This window comes from Haemorhous mexicanus, chromosome 13 (genome assembly GCF_027477595.1).
Source record: "Haemorhous mexicanus isolate bHaeMex1 chromosome 13, bHaeMex1.pri, whole genome shotgun sequence".
NCBI classification, from domain to species: domain Eukaryota; kingdom Metazoa; phylum Chordata; class Aves; order Passeriformes; family Fringillidae; genus Haemorhous; species Haemorhous mexicanus.
The window spans coordinates 3,520,085-3,534,590 of NC_082353.1; positions in this window are offsets into that span (position 1 = coordinate 3,520,085).

Sequence of the window (14,506 nt, forward strand, 5' to 3'; positions counted from 1 at the left end):
TGTGCCAGGGGCTGGAGCCATGCTGGGGTGGCTGCTCCTGCCCCCCCCCCCCACTCCCCAAGGGTGGGATAACCTGCAGGGAAGCTCTGGATAGCTTCCCTGAATGACTGCACTGCTCACCAAGATCCGCGGGTTGCAAACACCAAGGGGCAAAGCTGCCTTGCTGGATGTGTGCAGGAACCTCACCCCACAGCCCCTCACCACCCTCCCCTGGCCTGGTGTTTTTACTCCCCATCTCCCACAGCAATCCTTCCCAGGGGGGCTGCCTGCCAACAGTTCACCAGGTCGAGCAAACCCAGTGAAGTCAACCAGCTCTACATCAGGAGTCACAGCTTGATGGCAAACTAATGCTTTAGGCAAGGGCTGTTGGTCACATGCAGCATTTCACAGGGTCAGGGACAAGCACTCACTTTCCCTCTCTCCTAGAGGAGCAGGGCAGAACAGACCCAAACTCCTCTGGCCAGCTACCTGCAGGGCAGAAGAATGGTGTCACCCTTCCCAAAGCACCTGCCAAAGCAGAGGGCTCAGCAGCACTCCCCAAACCTGAGGACGGGCTGCTGAGGTGCTGGTCCCTTCCTGGGCATAGGGGAAGGGAAGGGACCCAAGGTAAGTCACTACCCATGTGTAAGAGTCCCTTGCTGGGCCTGGGAAGTGGGAGCTAAGAACTGCTTCACGTGTTTCTCCAGCATCTGGCCCAGCCTAAGGCACCAGCTGCCAGCAGGGGAAAGATGTGGAAAAAGGAAAAGGGAGGGTGGGGACACAACCTCCTTGCCATAGTGGGAACAAGGATCTGGCTGGGGACTGACATCTGTGGACAAGTGTGTGGCAAACCCACCTTCCTTAGGAACACTGGGCTGCCTGTTGATGATATTTTCAGAGCTATCTGCAGAGATAGCAAGCCCTCCCAATTTGCCACTGCTTTTCAGGAGAGTGCTGGATGCTCAGCCCCTCTCCAAACCCACTCTGCTCAACCTTGAGCCTCCTGAACCTCCATGTGGAGGAAATAAACCCCTTCAAAGACCAGCAAACCAGCCAAACATGAGGCAGCCATACCAGTGGTCAGATGAGCTCCTAAGCTTTCAAACCTCTGGAAGCACAACCATCATCTTGGAAGAGGTGTCCAGTGAGGAACTGGGAAATCACCACATCCTGCAGAGTGCTGGAGTCCCCAAAGGACCCCATCCCTCTTGTGGTCAGCAAGAGGGACCCACCACCGCTGCCCCTCACCACGCTCTGGCACAAACCCAGCTCTCTTGGCACCCGTACCTGCTTTTCCTCTACACACAATTTTTTCTTAATTGGGAGCTTGTTAATTATCGCAATACTTTGCAGAGGAAATAAACAGCAATTAGAGAAATAAGTGGTATTTTTATTCCCTGGCACTCTGGCAGAGCTCTCTGACGCCTCCCATCCCTCGCTCCCACACGGGCACATGTTGCTGCCTGCTCCGGCGTCGCTGCCCAAGTGCTCTGCTCCGTCTGTTCCCCACGAGCAGGGCACTGTGCTGGTGGGCTGCCTTGCTCTCCCCCGGGGAGGAAGCGTTACTGTGTGAAAGCAGCAGGCTGTCCCACTCTAATCTGTTTTAAAAGTCATAAATTGCTGAGAAAAGCCAGTTTTCCCGCACAACAGAAGGTTAGCGCGTTTAAAGAGAGCACTGGAACTGTTTTTATTAATCAGAACTGCCATAAAGAAAGCATTTTAATTAACATAATTATCCTGTTTGAGAGAAGCAGCCCATACCTCACAGATACTTTTCAAACTAAAGATGCAGGCTGTCACAGTCAGTCATAATTAAGCAAAATGAGCTGGTTTTCCTTGCTCTATGTCTGCCTCTTGCCAGCCACATGCTTCCCCTTTCCTCTTACACTCAGTACAAGGCAAGCAGAGACAACATCCTGGGGGTGGCAGGGCAGGTCTCCATCCCTGCATCTCAGTCTCCAGTACGGAGCAGCTGGGGTTAATCTCCATCCAAGCCAGCAGTGCCAACTCTGAGCACTGACCAAGCTGCAAACCATCAACCTGGAAGATGGAGGTGGCTATAAAAACCCACAAGATCTGTATGGCTCTGTTTGCAGCACAGTCTCACAGTCAACAGATAAAAGATTTATTCTCATTGAAAAAGACAAAAAGAAAACCATAAAAAGCCTGGCACTGGGCTGCCAGCCAGCACTGAGAGAGAGGAGCAGGTAAAGGGAATAAAGGCTGGCACGGGCAGGCAGCTGTGTGGGGCTGGGTTTCTCTGAGCATCCCAGACACAAAGCTGGCCCCTGGAGGGCAGTGATTCGAGCAGGAACTGCAGCCTTCAGCACCAGCCCTCGTCCTTCTCCTCCTGCCTGTTTCTGCCTGCAGCATGAGGCTCCACTACAAGCCTTAGGCAGCATCTTCCATTCCTCCCAACACAGTAAGAGGCTCAGTAGCTCCCTCGGCACAACCCTGCCCACCCTTTGCTCCTGATGCTGAGGTCCCCCTTCCAAAGGGCAAGACAGGGCACACAAAGCAATCAGGCATCACCTCCAAACCCAATGTTGGCTGCTTCAGCCAAGACATCCTGCACCTCCTGCACATCTCCAGTGTCCTGCAGCAGGACACAGACCTTTGGCCAACCAGCCAAAAACCTTTAATGGCAGCACCATTCAGTATTTTAACAGGTACTTTCAAGAATGCTCTGCTATTTGGCAGAATGTGCAGTGTACCAGACTGTTAACAATTTGTGGTTTTAATTAAAACCTCCTTTATTTATAAAAGATGGTTCTGAGTTGATGGGTTTGCCCTGAAATAGCACAGCAATGCTGGAGATGCTCGTGTCACATCCTTCATTCACACCCAATGTCATCTCAAAGGGACCAGAGTCTCTCAGCCCAGTGTCCCCAAGGACTGCAGGAACAAGGACACCCATCCCACACAGCACCCAGTGCTGGGTGTCACCACCCTAATGCAGCCCACATTCCCTTACTGCCAATCAAGAGCTATCTGCAGGTAGAACAGGCAAAAAAAAATTGAAAAGAGGTATTTTTAGATCTTTTTTCCTTTTTTTGTTGGTGTGGTTTCCTTAAGAAAACAAGTCTTGTGCCATCACATGCTCCACGTGTTGTCTGTCTACCCTAATTACTCTCTAACTCAGCAGTCAAATTCAACAGCTTGTGAGTGACAGCTGAAAATCTCAAAGTTATTAAATTCCTGGAGGTTTCATGGAAATAGCCAGGCAGACAGAATGGAGAGGTCTTGCTTGCCTCAGCTGAGCCAGGCTGCAGCAGGAGCCTGGGTCTTGCAAGGCACCAGAGGATCCACATTGGAGAAAGGAAAAGCACAAAAGCCCTGATGATGCAAGGAAAAGGCTGAATCAGAGGATGTAGCGTGCTAGATATTGAAATCAGTCAATCTTCAAGTATTAGCCCCTGGAAAAGCAGCCTTCTGTAGCGCTGAGTGGCGTGTTAACAACCTGTTTTCAAACAGGAAACACAATTTCCATGGGAGAATCAGGTTTTCTGGATGGAAGAATTAAAATATTCAGGGGGAAAAAAATCATCAAGCACACTTTTCTTCTTTGGTTCAACACAGAGTGACATATTTCAGGTGACTAAAAAGACATCTGGGACCCACCACAGAAAGTCTAGAAGCACCACAGAAAGTCTAGAAGCATCTCCTGCATCAAATTTCGCTGGGCAGGGGTCAGAACTCGCGTCAGCCGGGGTGTCCCCAGGAGAGCTGGCCAGGGACATGGAGCAAAAGGAGAGCACAGAGTCGAGGCAGCAGGGCAAAGCCTCGGGCTGGCTGCTGTGAAGGGCTTTGGGTGGCGCATGGGAGGGTTTTGTTTCTACGCAGACCATGAAGCACCCACTTAGAGACGTCTCAAGACCTACTTGTAAGACCAAATAAAAATATCTCTCCTGATTCTCGATTGTGAGATCTGGGAAGGAGGCTTCCAAAATTGGGTTCTCTCCCTGCCTGCGCAGAGGACGGGGCTGTGACACCACGGAGGAGCTGTTTGTAGGTCTCCGTTTGCAGGCGGGCAGCCTCACCCTCCCTCAACCAGGGCATCTGCCTTGCCCAGCTCCCAGCTCCCGGCAGAAATAGGACTCCTTGGTGGCACTGCACTGCATTGCAGCGGCTCTCAGCCACGTCCCCTCCCTCTGTGGCCCTGTGGCTGCCCGGACAGATCCCCCAGGGCCGGGGCGCCTTCCCCCCTGCACCGCCCGCCCGTCACAAACCAAAGCTGCGGCGAGACGAGGCGACGTTTCTAAACTCCTTAGCAGGGGAATGTTAATGAGCGCTGAGCGGAGGGTGAGAAAAGCCTTTAATCGCATTAGCTCCGCTGCCAGGGCTGATGAACGTCCCCCAGCCGGAGCGCCCGTCCCGACACTCGGCACGGGAGCGCCCGGGAGAGCCGGACCGGGAACGCTCGGGGCGAGGGGGGAAAACAGTCCTCAAAGCCACACTGATCCCTGCTTAACCTTAGAAAAACACCTTCTGCCAGCCGATGGTGCCTACGCCATGGGGATGCGGGATCCCATTCCGCCCGTGCTGTCGGGATGGGATGCTCTACGTGAGCGGGAGGCCGTGCCATGTGTGCCCGCAGCCGTGAGGAGCCCGGGCTCCGCTGCATGAAGAATTCACGCGGCAGGTTTTATAGTGGGAACTCGGTTTTGAGCTTGTGTAACTCTCCGATGTTTTCTTTTCATGTTTGCTTTTTTTCTTTTTTTTTTTTTTCTTTTTTTTTTTACGTGCCATATAAAGTGTAAGTATAAAAATAACGATTTTCCTCAGCTAAGCAGCCACGTGAGCGGCTCGGCTTGCGCCGCCCTGCCTCTCGAACGCAGTGTGCACACACATGTGTGCTGCTCCGTGACACACCGGCACATTTGTTACGGTGACAGCCTGCCGCTCCCCCTTGGGGCGAAATGTGGTTTAATTTTTAGTATAACCTTAAAAAAGGAGACTAGCAAAGCTGCTCTCCCATCAATTTTGTAAGTGACATTTATTTCTCGGTGCATTATCGCTACTGATGGACAAATGTGGAATTTAGGGGAGCAGCCATCTTCTCCTGCCAGCTCCAGTGTGATGAGGTGGTTATCCTTAGGCTCAGCTCAGGCATTGCCTGGAAAATCTCCAGATGCTGAGCCCTCTTTTCCCTTTAACATCTCAGCACAAAATACAGCCCCTATGTACCCCTCTGGATACTTCTTTTGGTGTCTGGAGACTCCGTCTCTCAGGAGAGAGACAGGGAGAGTCTCCCAGCGTCGATGTCCTCTGCTCCAGGCTCTGCCTTCCACCCTCTCAACACTCTCTGGACACCAGCAGTAACACAACAGAGTTTCCTGGAGTCTCACCAGCTCAGCCCATGAAAGCATCTCTGGCACGCCCAGATCTCTCCTGAGGGATGATGAGTTTGCTTTAAGAGCTCAACAGATCTTCCTGGTCACTGAGGTGAGCTCCCTGCTACCTAAGCCTGCCAAGTCTCAATTTGAATTCAGATAAAAGATCTCAACAGCTGGGTGTTTAATGACAGGGACTAGAAATCAGGCTCTGCAGAGTCACACCAGGTTATTTCAGCTCCCTGGAGCTGGTTTTGGGGCATTTCAGGTTATTTCAGCTCCCTGGAGCTGGTTTTGGGGCATGCTAGGGAGGCTGGTTCTTCCAGCCCTGTCCAAAAGTGCAGTGGTTCAAGGAAACACAAACCATGCCCAACTCCTCTCAAACCATGCCCAACCCCCAGAGGCTGAGCTCAGAGGAGCACAGGTGGGGATTCACAGCACAGCCCTCTCCAAAACGTGGGTGCAGGGGTTTTGCACCACTGGGTGCCAGGGTGAAATACCATTATTTGTGTCCCAACAGAGGAAAATGCAAGATGCCATTAAATCCATTACATCCATATGGATTCTACCAGAGACAGAGGGACAGGATATACCCAATTTACCACCCTGGGGCTGGACCAGACCCAAAGAAACTCTTCCAGTTCCTTCACACTGTCAAAAGATCAAAGGAGCAGTTGTTAATGGATAGCAAGGTCTGATGTAATTTGTAGCACAGTTATTTGCACCTAGGAAAAAGCAGGCTGGTGTCAGCCCTGCCATGACAAGTCCTTGAGTGTTGCCCTGCCTGCTGGTACACGTGAGTCTGCAGAGTCAGTTACTTTGAATCTCTAGGGAACAGGTCCTTTCAGAAATTGCAGTCTAAGTCCTAAAGACTTGGGCACCTCCAACTGCAAAGTGCTTCCAAACAGCCCCAAGAGGCTTTCCCCACGCTCTCACAGAGTCTGGAAAAGCCTTTTCTCTGGGCAGACAAGTGTTTCCCTCTGCTGAGGTGGCTCAGCATCCTTGGAGCATCCCATGGGCTCCTGGGGATGCCTCTCTCAGCCATTCCTGGAGTGGTGTTTGGGCTTCCTCCCAGCCCAGGGGGTGGTAAATGCTGAGCAGAGCCAGCAGTGGCTCCAGGCCTGCCTCTGGCAGGAGGTCCTGCCCTGTCCCAGCCACCTCTGGGAGACCTGGGACTGACCCTCAGCACTCCTCCCCACACAGCCCAAGCAATGGCATCTTGGAGTCTCCCAGCATCGATGTCCTCTGCCCCAGGCTCTGCCTTCCACCCTCTCAACACTCTCTGGAAACCCAAGGTGTAATTTCCTAAGCTGTGTGACCAATTCTTGCACTGGTGTCACCACACAACTCCCAGTTCCCCATGTCACATCTCAGCTGCCTCCCAGCTCCTCCCTGGCCTCTCCACTCAACAGCAGGCACAAGCCAGCCATGTTTTGGCAAAGGGGTGCCTACAAAACCTCAGCTGCAGCCCTGACTTAAAAAAATAAGAGCATAGGGAAAAAATAAGGCAGCCTCATCAAGGCTGAGCAGTGCTGAGCACTAGGACCCATCACCATGCCACCAGGGCTAGGAGTGGCACCCATGGGAGCCCCTGCCTTGGCAGCAGCTCACTCTGAACATGCAACTGAGCCAAGAGAACTGTAACTCTTCCTCTGTGCTGACTGAAGGCTGCATCATCCCCCAAAGGTCCTGGGGGAGTTGAAATAAGGATGAACATCAGGTCAGACATGTCTCCTGCTCACAGACATGCATACATCTGCCTCTCCAAAGAGCCTGGAAATAGAGTCACAAGCACAGCCCAGCCCCAAAATCCACTCTGAAGTACACAGGTGAGGAGGCAGGAGAGTTCCTGGGTCAGCACAGCAGGCTGCAGGGTCTGAGGATGAGGCTCAGAGATGCTCAGACTGAGCTTTCCACTGTCTCTTGCTCAGCTGCCCATGACTGCTGGTGCCCAGTGGCCAGAGACCCCACGGGGCCCTCACAGGCACAGGAGACCAAAACACCCCTTCTCCCTCCTCAAAACCCCATGTGCATCTGTGCACCAGCTTATGGCTGATCTAAGGGAGTCCATGCCTTGTAAGTTAAGATTTAAAGTTTTAACAAAAGCCATTCACTGTTTCGTCTGAGCAAACTGCTGGGAGCACCACCAGTTCAATTTTATGCATAAAAAGCCTCTTTTCTCTAAAAACATGGGACCAATTCTCCCCATGACAGCAAAACGTGAGCAACACAGAGCTTCAGACTGCACAGGACAACAGTTTTCCAGCACTTCTGCCAGACTGAGGAAAAAAACAACATCCAACATCATCTGCAAAGAGAGTTGGTGTGAAACCCTTAGAGACCAGTGGGCTGAGCAGGCTTCCAGCCTCTTCCAGCAGCTGGGAGCACAGCAAAGGATGCCACCAGTCACTGTATGGGGCATCTATGTGTTGCTTTGCTTTGCTGTCCATTATTATGCACCCAAAGTGCTCCCATTGACCATGGGGGGACAAAGCAATGAGGAAGCAGACAGGGAATGCATGACTTTCCCATCGTGCAGGGACTGCTGGGATTTGCTGGAAGGCATCCAATTAGTTAATGAGCACTCCAGAGCTGAGTCTGGTCTGGAATTAGTAATTTATTACCACAAAACAAGCAAGGATGTCTATATTGGAGAAACCCACGTCTGTCCTAGGGATGGACTTAGGAGAAGAGAGTTTGCCCAGCAAGCCCACACTGAAGTGGAGAGGAGCAGCTGGCAAGCACGATGATGTGGATCCCAGAAAGATGAACAACACCAGGAGCAAACATCAAGACTGGCCCCCGTCCTTGACACCCTGTACAGGAACTGGCCCAGCTGGAAGCCCTTGGCCCTGGAGCTGGTTCTCCATGCTGATCCCAGCCCATCACAAGCACCACGGGCGCAGCCAGTGAACACTTGGCTTCTGATGAGCAAAACTGGAGCAATGAAGTGAACAAGACATGTCAGCCTGGCTGGGTGCCTCCTGCTTCCACCATCCACAAAGACCATAGCTTTGGAAATCCTGGAATAATTCTCTCATATCCATTTCCTTCATTAGTCTTCTGCCCCAGGTTCCCGAGCATGCTCCAGTGCAGAGGACACATCAGCTTCCAGGTCTGAGGTGGCTCGGAGGAGCCAGGCTGTCACCAGCAGCATCAGCCCTCCTGGGCACCAGCAATCTCCCACCAGGTTCTCCTGTTGAAAATCAGTGGCTGAGCTCTGGGGAGGAGGAGAATGTGTCCTCCTGAGCATTCACTCCCCAGCCTCAGAGCTCCTTGTCACATCTGCCTCTCTGGAGCATGTCCCCATGCGGCAGGAGCTGCAGAGCAGCTCTGCATCCAGCCCCTGTGATAAATTAGCCAGGGATTCAGGCATTTCGGTGCAGCTGCCTCATCCTCTGCCAGCATGACAATGTGATTAATTGTGGGTGCAGATGAAGCTCATTTATCAGAGGCACGTGATGGCTGCGCAGGCTGCAGGGGCGTGCGGGGGGCCCCGGGGTGCAGGCAGAGTGGGAGCCCAGGCAAAAGGCAGGAGGCAGGGAGGGAGAGTGAAGAGCCAAGCCCGGGGCTCCTCTCAGTAAGGCTGTTTGCCACGTTGGCTCATGATTAAGCATGCTGGGGAAGAAGAGCCCGAGTGGGAAGAGAGCTTTTATCTCTGCTAACACACATGGCCACGTCTGGGGAGAGATGTGCAACGGGAGGGGTGTAAGAGGATTGGGGAGTAGAAGCCATGAGCTGATTACGTTGTGTCAGGAGAGGCAGCTCTACCACCATGGCCACTTCTCCCCCACTGCCCCCTCCTCCAGGCCATTTTCCACTTTCTCTCCTTTTTGGAGGACCAATGGGTCCTGTCGTGCCTGTACCCACTCTGAAGCTATAGACACTTGTTTTTTCCTGCTGGAGGGAGTGTGGCCAGAGCTGCTCCTGCAGGAATTGTCTGGGAAGAGAGAGCTATATGTTCACTTCCCAATGGAACACAGCCCTGACACAGAAAAATCTCTTGATTGGTTCATCAACCTCTTGGCTGGAGTTTCTCCACATGCTGGAACGTGGAGAAACGTTTCTCCACGTTTCCTCAACACAGCACAGCTCTCCCAAGGGCCTGAGGTGTTCCCCGCTGAGGCTGCCAAGGTCACAAGCAAAGCATCACGGATGAGGAGTCTCTGCACAGTTTTAGAGTGAGGAGCAGCTTTTGGGGTGAGCTCACACCATGCCCGGTGCCCTCCAGTGAGAGGGATGCACAAGGAGAGGACATCAGGGCAGTTCCCTAGGCACCAGATCCACAACCTTCCTCTGCCCCCTGCCATGGTTAGATATGCCCCAGACAGTGGTGTCCCTGTTGCAGAACAGCTCTGTCTCAGAGCAAGGTCATGCCAGCAGCACCCCAAAACCCTGAGATCACATAACAGTCCTCCCTTCAATAATTTTAGGCCCCAAGTAGTGAACCATTTGCAGCTAAAGAAAACCCTTCAAGTTCAATGAGGCCATGCATCCTGGGACATCAGTGGCAAATCCTTGAGCACATGGCTGATGTCAGTGCCTTCCATGGGACTCAATTATCAAACCAACAGATAGCATCAAACAAAGAGGCTGCTTTTTTTGATAAATGCATACTTCAAAAAAAAAAAAAAAAACACATCAAGAGGACAAAGGTGAAGATGACACAATACATGGTAGCCACACTGATTATAAGACACCTCTGCTGATTTACCTCAGTATAGAATAGAACCAGGACCTTTTCTGCTGGGTTAAAGGTAAGGTTAGAAAACCCATGGGGACTTCAGAAGTGTGATAACATCAAACACTGAATGGCACAGGGACTTGAGCCTGAGAAAGCCCAGAAATGTTATCCTTCTACCCACTAGTCCCTCAGGGGACACAGCTGGGTGGCTGGTGGCAGAGAGGGTGGCTTGAGAGGAGCACATTCCTGGAAGGGTTACAGGTGACAACACTAGCTTGCAGCCAGGACTGCAGCTTCTCACATTTACATTTCTCCTGGGTCCTAAATGCTCCTCTGAGCCTGGCTCCTGTGCAAAGGTCCCCAGACTCTCCTTCCACCCATCAGTTCACCTGAGGTTCCCTGAAGTCACACCCAGTGGAAATATCTCACAGCTTTTATTACAATCATCATGCCAACCACCAAAGTTTTCAGTTCCCATCCAACACAGATTACCCAGGAAGGATTAAAGATGCCCACACTTTTTCCCTTCATGGACTATGGGAGGGCATTGACAGACACATCTCAGAGTATTTTCACACACAGGGGAAATAACTCTGGGGTGAAGTGCAGCAGGAACTGGCTCCTTAACAGGGGCACACTCAGGCTCTTCCACCTGCCTGGGGAGCAGTGGTGGTGCCCAGCCCCAGTGCCCTTCCAACCCCATGTGACACTTTCACAACAGACTCAGTGAGGAGAAAACACAACTGCACTTACCAGAGCTGAAATCCTACAAGGACCTGCTGGTGAGGCAAGGAACCTGGAAAGGAAGAGGAGATGTGGTTCAGTGGGTTGGCTGTGGACAGCAGCAGGGGAGTGTTGGTGTGGCCCAGCCCTGAAGGGGTGGATGGGGGGCAGCACGTTCAGACAGGGCTGTGGCAGGTCACTTACCCTGGCATTGCACCAGGACCATCTACATTGATCAGGGCCACCTAAATCCACCCAGCCTTGCTCACCAGCCTCTCCAGGTTCTCAGCTGGTGCTGGCAGAGCTCAGCTGCTGCACACAAGAGGAATTCACCAAGGGATTAAGGAGCCATTTCCATCATTACCATCCTGGTATGAACACTGGGCTCCCCCATCAACGTTCCCCTCTCATCAGCTCCTGGAGCACGCCATGCAAATCTGTGCAAAGGAGTCACAACAATGCACCTGGGAAACCATAAATATCTGTGAAAAATCTCCCCATAAATCCACAGGAAGGGAATTTATGGTGCTTTCTTTGGAGATTTCTCTGGGTGTTCCCTATTAAGCTATTGTGCTTGTTTGCATAAGTATTCCTCAGACAATAAAGTCTTCTCTGCCATCAGTTATCAGCTCTGCAAACAGGAGCAGCACCAGGCGTGGGACATACAAACACCCAGCTGTAAAGATGAGGGACTGGCTCCTCACCTTGTGAAGAAATAAAGGGTATTAATTGCTTACTGCAACCACGGCACACTCCCAGCAAGAACAGGGTGAACTGGCAGCCCTGACATGTCCAGAACAACTGAGAAAAGGGAAACAAGCCAAAAAACTCTCTGTATGCTCTCAGGGTGTGCCACACAACGGCAAAGCTATGGAAAGAATGAGGATTTTTCACATCATTGGGGGGAAGAGCATCAAGTGGAGAAGAAATTCACAAGTGCTGGAATCAGCTCCAGCTACCCAGAGAAATTGCTGTAATGTATTGTCCAGCCACATACCAAGGCCACCACAGAAATTAGGGAAGGAAGTGCCTTGCCTGATATAGCAGCAATGAATAATACATTTGTTAGTGATAATACATCAGTTACCAGGCTGGGTAGAAGCCTTTCCCACAAGAAAGGTTGACACAGGGCCTTATTAAAGAAGATAATACCCAGTTAAGACACCTACTGATCTCCTCTGATGACTGGTTGACACAATACCTCATATATGTGCAGAAGGGGTTTGAAAATAACAGAATATGCTCAATGGTATCAGCCCACACCTCTAGAAATACAGGTCCATGATATACAACATGGAGATGACATTTTAATTAACATGCTCTTGTGAAAATACAAACTGGAACCCAAGAGGGAAGCACCATATACCATCCTTCTATGTTCCTGTTTTGCTGTTTAAAGTTTAGGAAAAGAAAGATGGATACACCATTCTCCCATCAAGCAGGTGGTAACTAGCCAGCCAGCTGACAAATGACTGACTCCTAGAAAAACTCTCACATCAGCTAAGAATGAATGGGACATCTCACAGCTCCTGGTATTATTGACTCTGTTACTGCTACAGCATAGCTAAGGATAAAAATGATGGATGATCCAGATTAGTGGAAAGTTAACAAATCCAAAGGGAAGATAGTTTTCCTAGATTATGTAAGATCAAGGTCCCCAATTCCTGAAACACCTGACAGGAAGGCTCTTGCTTTCTGGTGTCCATCAGATAAGGTTTACAATTTAGCCTGGGCAGAGGTAAGCAGAAGGACAGGTCTCATTGCCTTGATAATACCAGCTGCTGCTCAAGACTTAATACCAGTTGTTGTGTGATGACAGATAATGGTTTAAGAAGTAATAGTACACAATTAACATCACTTGTGAAGTGTTGACCCAGGAGTGATTACCCTCTCCCTGCTCATCCCCCTTCAAAGCAAACAGGGAGGGATGCAACCAGTATTACAGAGACAGGACTGGGAGTCCTAAATGGTATAGATGTTGAAGTGTTCCTAAATAAACTAAGTGCAACAACAAGTGATTTAAGCAAATTAGAGCACCCATTGCAATCCTCTCCATTAGCACTGGGGACTAATCAATGGCTCTTGTCTGATATATTGCCTCTGTGGGAGAAAATTAATGAGGAAGACCACCAGCTGATTGTAGAGGCACTTGGAATGGTCCAGGGCAATCTTTCACCAGCTCTCAGATGTATCCACACTTAACTGTGGATGCACTCCACGGTGGCAGAAATTACAAGGGTAGGCAAACGCAGCACCTTACCCACAGAGGTTTGAAAAGCAGCTTAGGACAGCACAACTGGGAGAGAATTTCAGTCCTGGTGGAATTTGGCCAATTATGACCCCATTAACAATAAGGTCACAGTTTCTGTCTTAATATGCTTCAGTATACAGCACATAGCCAATTGCTGCACTAAATCACAACACAATCACCATAGCACATAAGTAAGGATGCCACAAAGTGGACACAGGTGGCAAACAGTACATGGGAACAACAAGGATTCAGCTGTAACACCCTCAAACCCCAAGACACGTCTTGACACCGAGTAAAATGTTTGTCATTTTGAAACACATGCTGATGAAATCCCTGCAACTGCACTTACATATATTGGAAAAGAATATGTTTTCTTAAGGACCCTTTGTGGTTTTATATTAGGAGGTGATATTATTACAGATACAAGTAATCATTTGAATATTTGCATTTGTAACTTCAGTGAAATTATAGGGTATGATTTTAATTATACAGCTCCTGTTACGTCCTGCCAGTTGTTACAGTCTAATTATACACTAGTTAAAGACTTGTTACCTACTTCAACTGGAATTAATCTTAATGCTGGTAAGAAAAATATCACAACATGATGACTTACATCAAGTATTAAAACATATATGAATTGATAAAAAGAAACTATAATCACTGTCCACCATAATGGGGATGAAATGTGTTGTGTGCTCAAAAGAGGAAAAAGAGATGGAGAACACCAGTGGTGGGAAACTCTCCCGGGGTGGTCACCTACAGCCACAGGAATTTATAACCTCCTGCTCCACCCAGTGGTAATCATACTAGCTTTGAGTCTATTAGGTCTAGTGCTTGTGATCATTCTGTATATAAGATTATGGAAGCTGATCATGCCTTTTGAAAGGCTTTGCAAGCTTTGCTAAATGTATTAGCAGAGATGCTTAATAAAAACAAAGGGAGGGCTGTAAAGAAGTAAAGGATATTAATTGCTTAGCATAACTTGCTTAGCATTAGTAGCTAAGATGTGCTGAAGCTTTAGGCCCCACAAATCTGAATTGAGCAGATTTCACCCTGCACAGCTTCTGCAAGGCTGCCTGGGTTAATTGCCAGGAGAGCAGGTTGTATTTCAGCTATGACATTTCTCTGCATGTTTAACGTATCCCTATCACGGCTCCAATGTACTTCTGCATAGATGGGTGGGAGATGGGGGAAAATGAATAACACGTTTTCTTCCAGCATGAAATTGTGAGAGTGTCCTCCACTGAGTGCAATTACTGTGTATACAACTTCTGTAGGCTGGCTAATACTGCTAAGTATACTGGAGATTAAGGGATTTGGGGCTGTAAAGTCCATTTCATCCATCCAGGCCTGAGCAAGGCAATGAGAGCAGGGAAAAAGTCTTGCAGAAAGCACTGGACCAAGCAGGGTCTGGCCTGCAGGTGACCATCCCCCCACATCTCCTTGCTGCTCTCAGACCTCTCCCAGGCAGCTCTGAGCTCTGTGGGGAACATGAAACTGGGCAAATGCAGATGCCAGGACCTGCAGGCACATCCC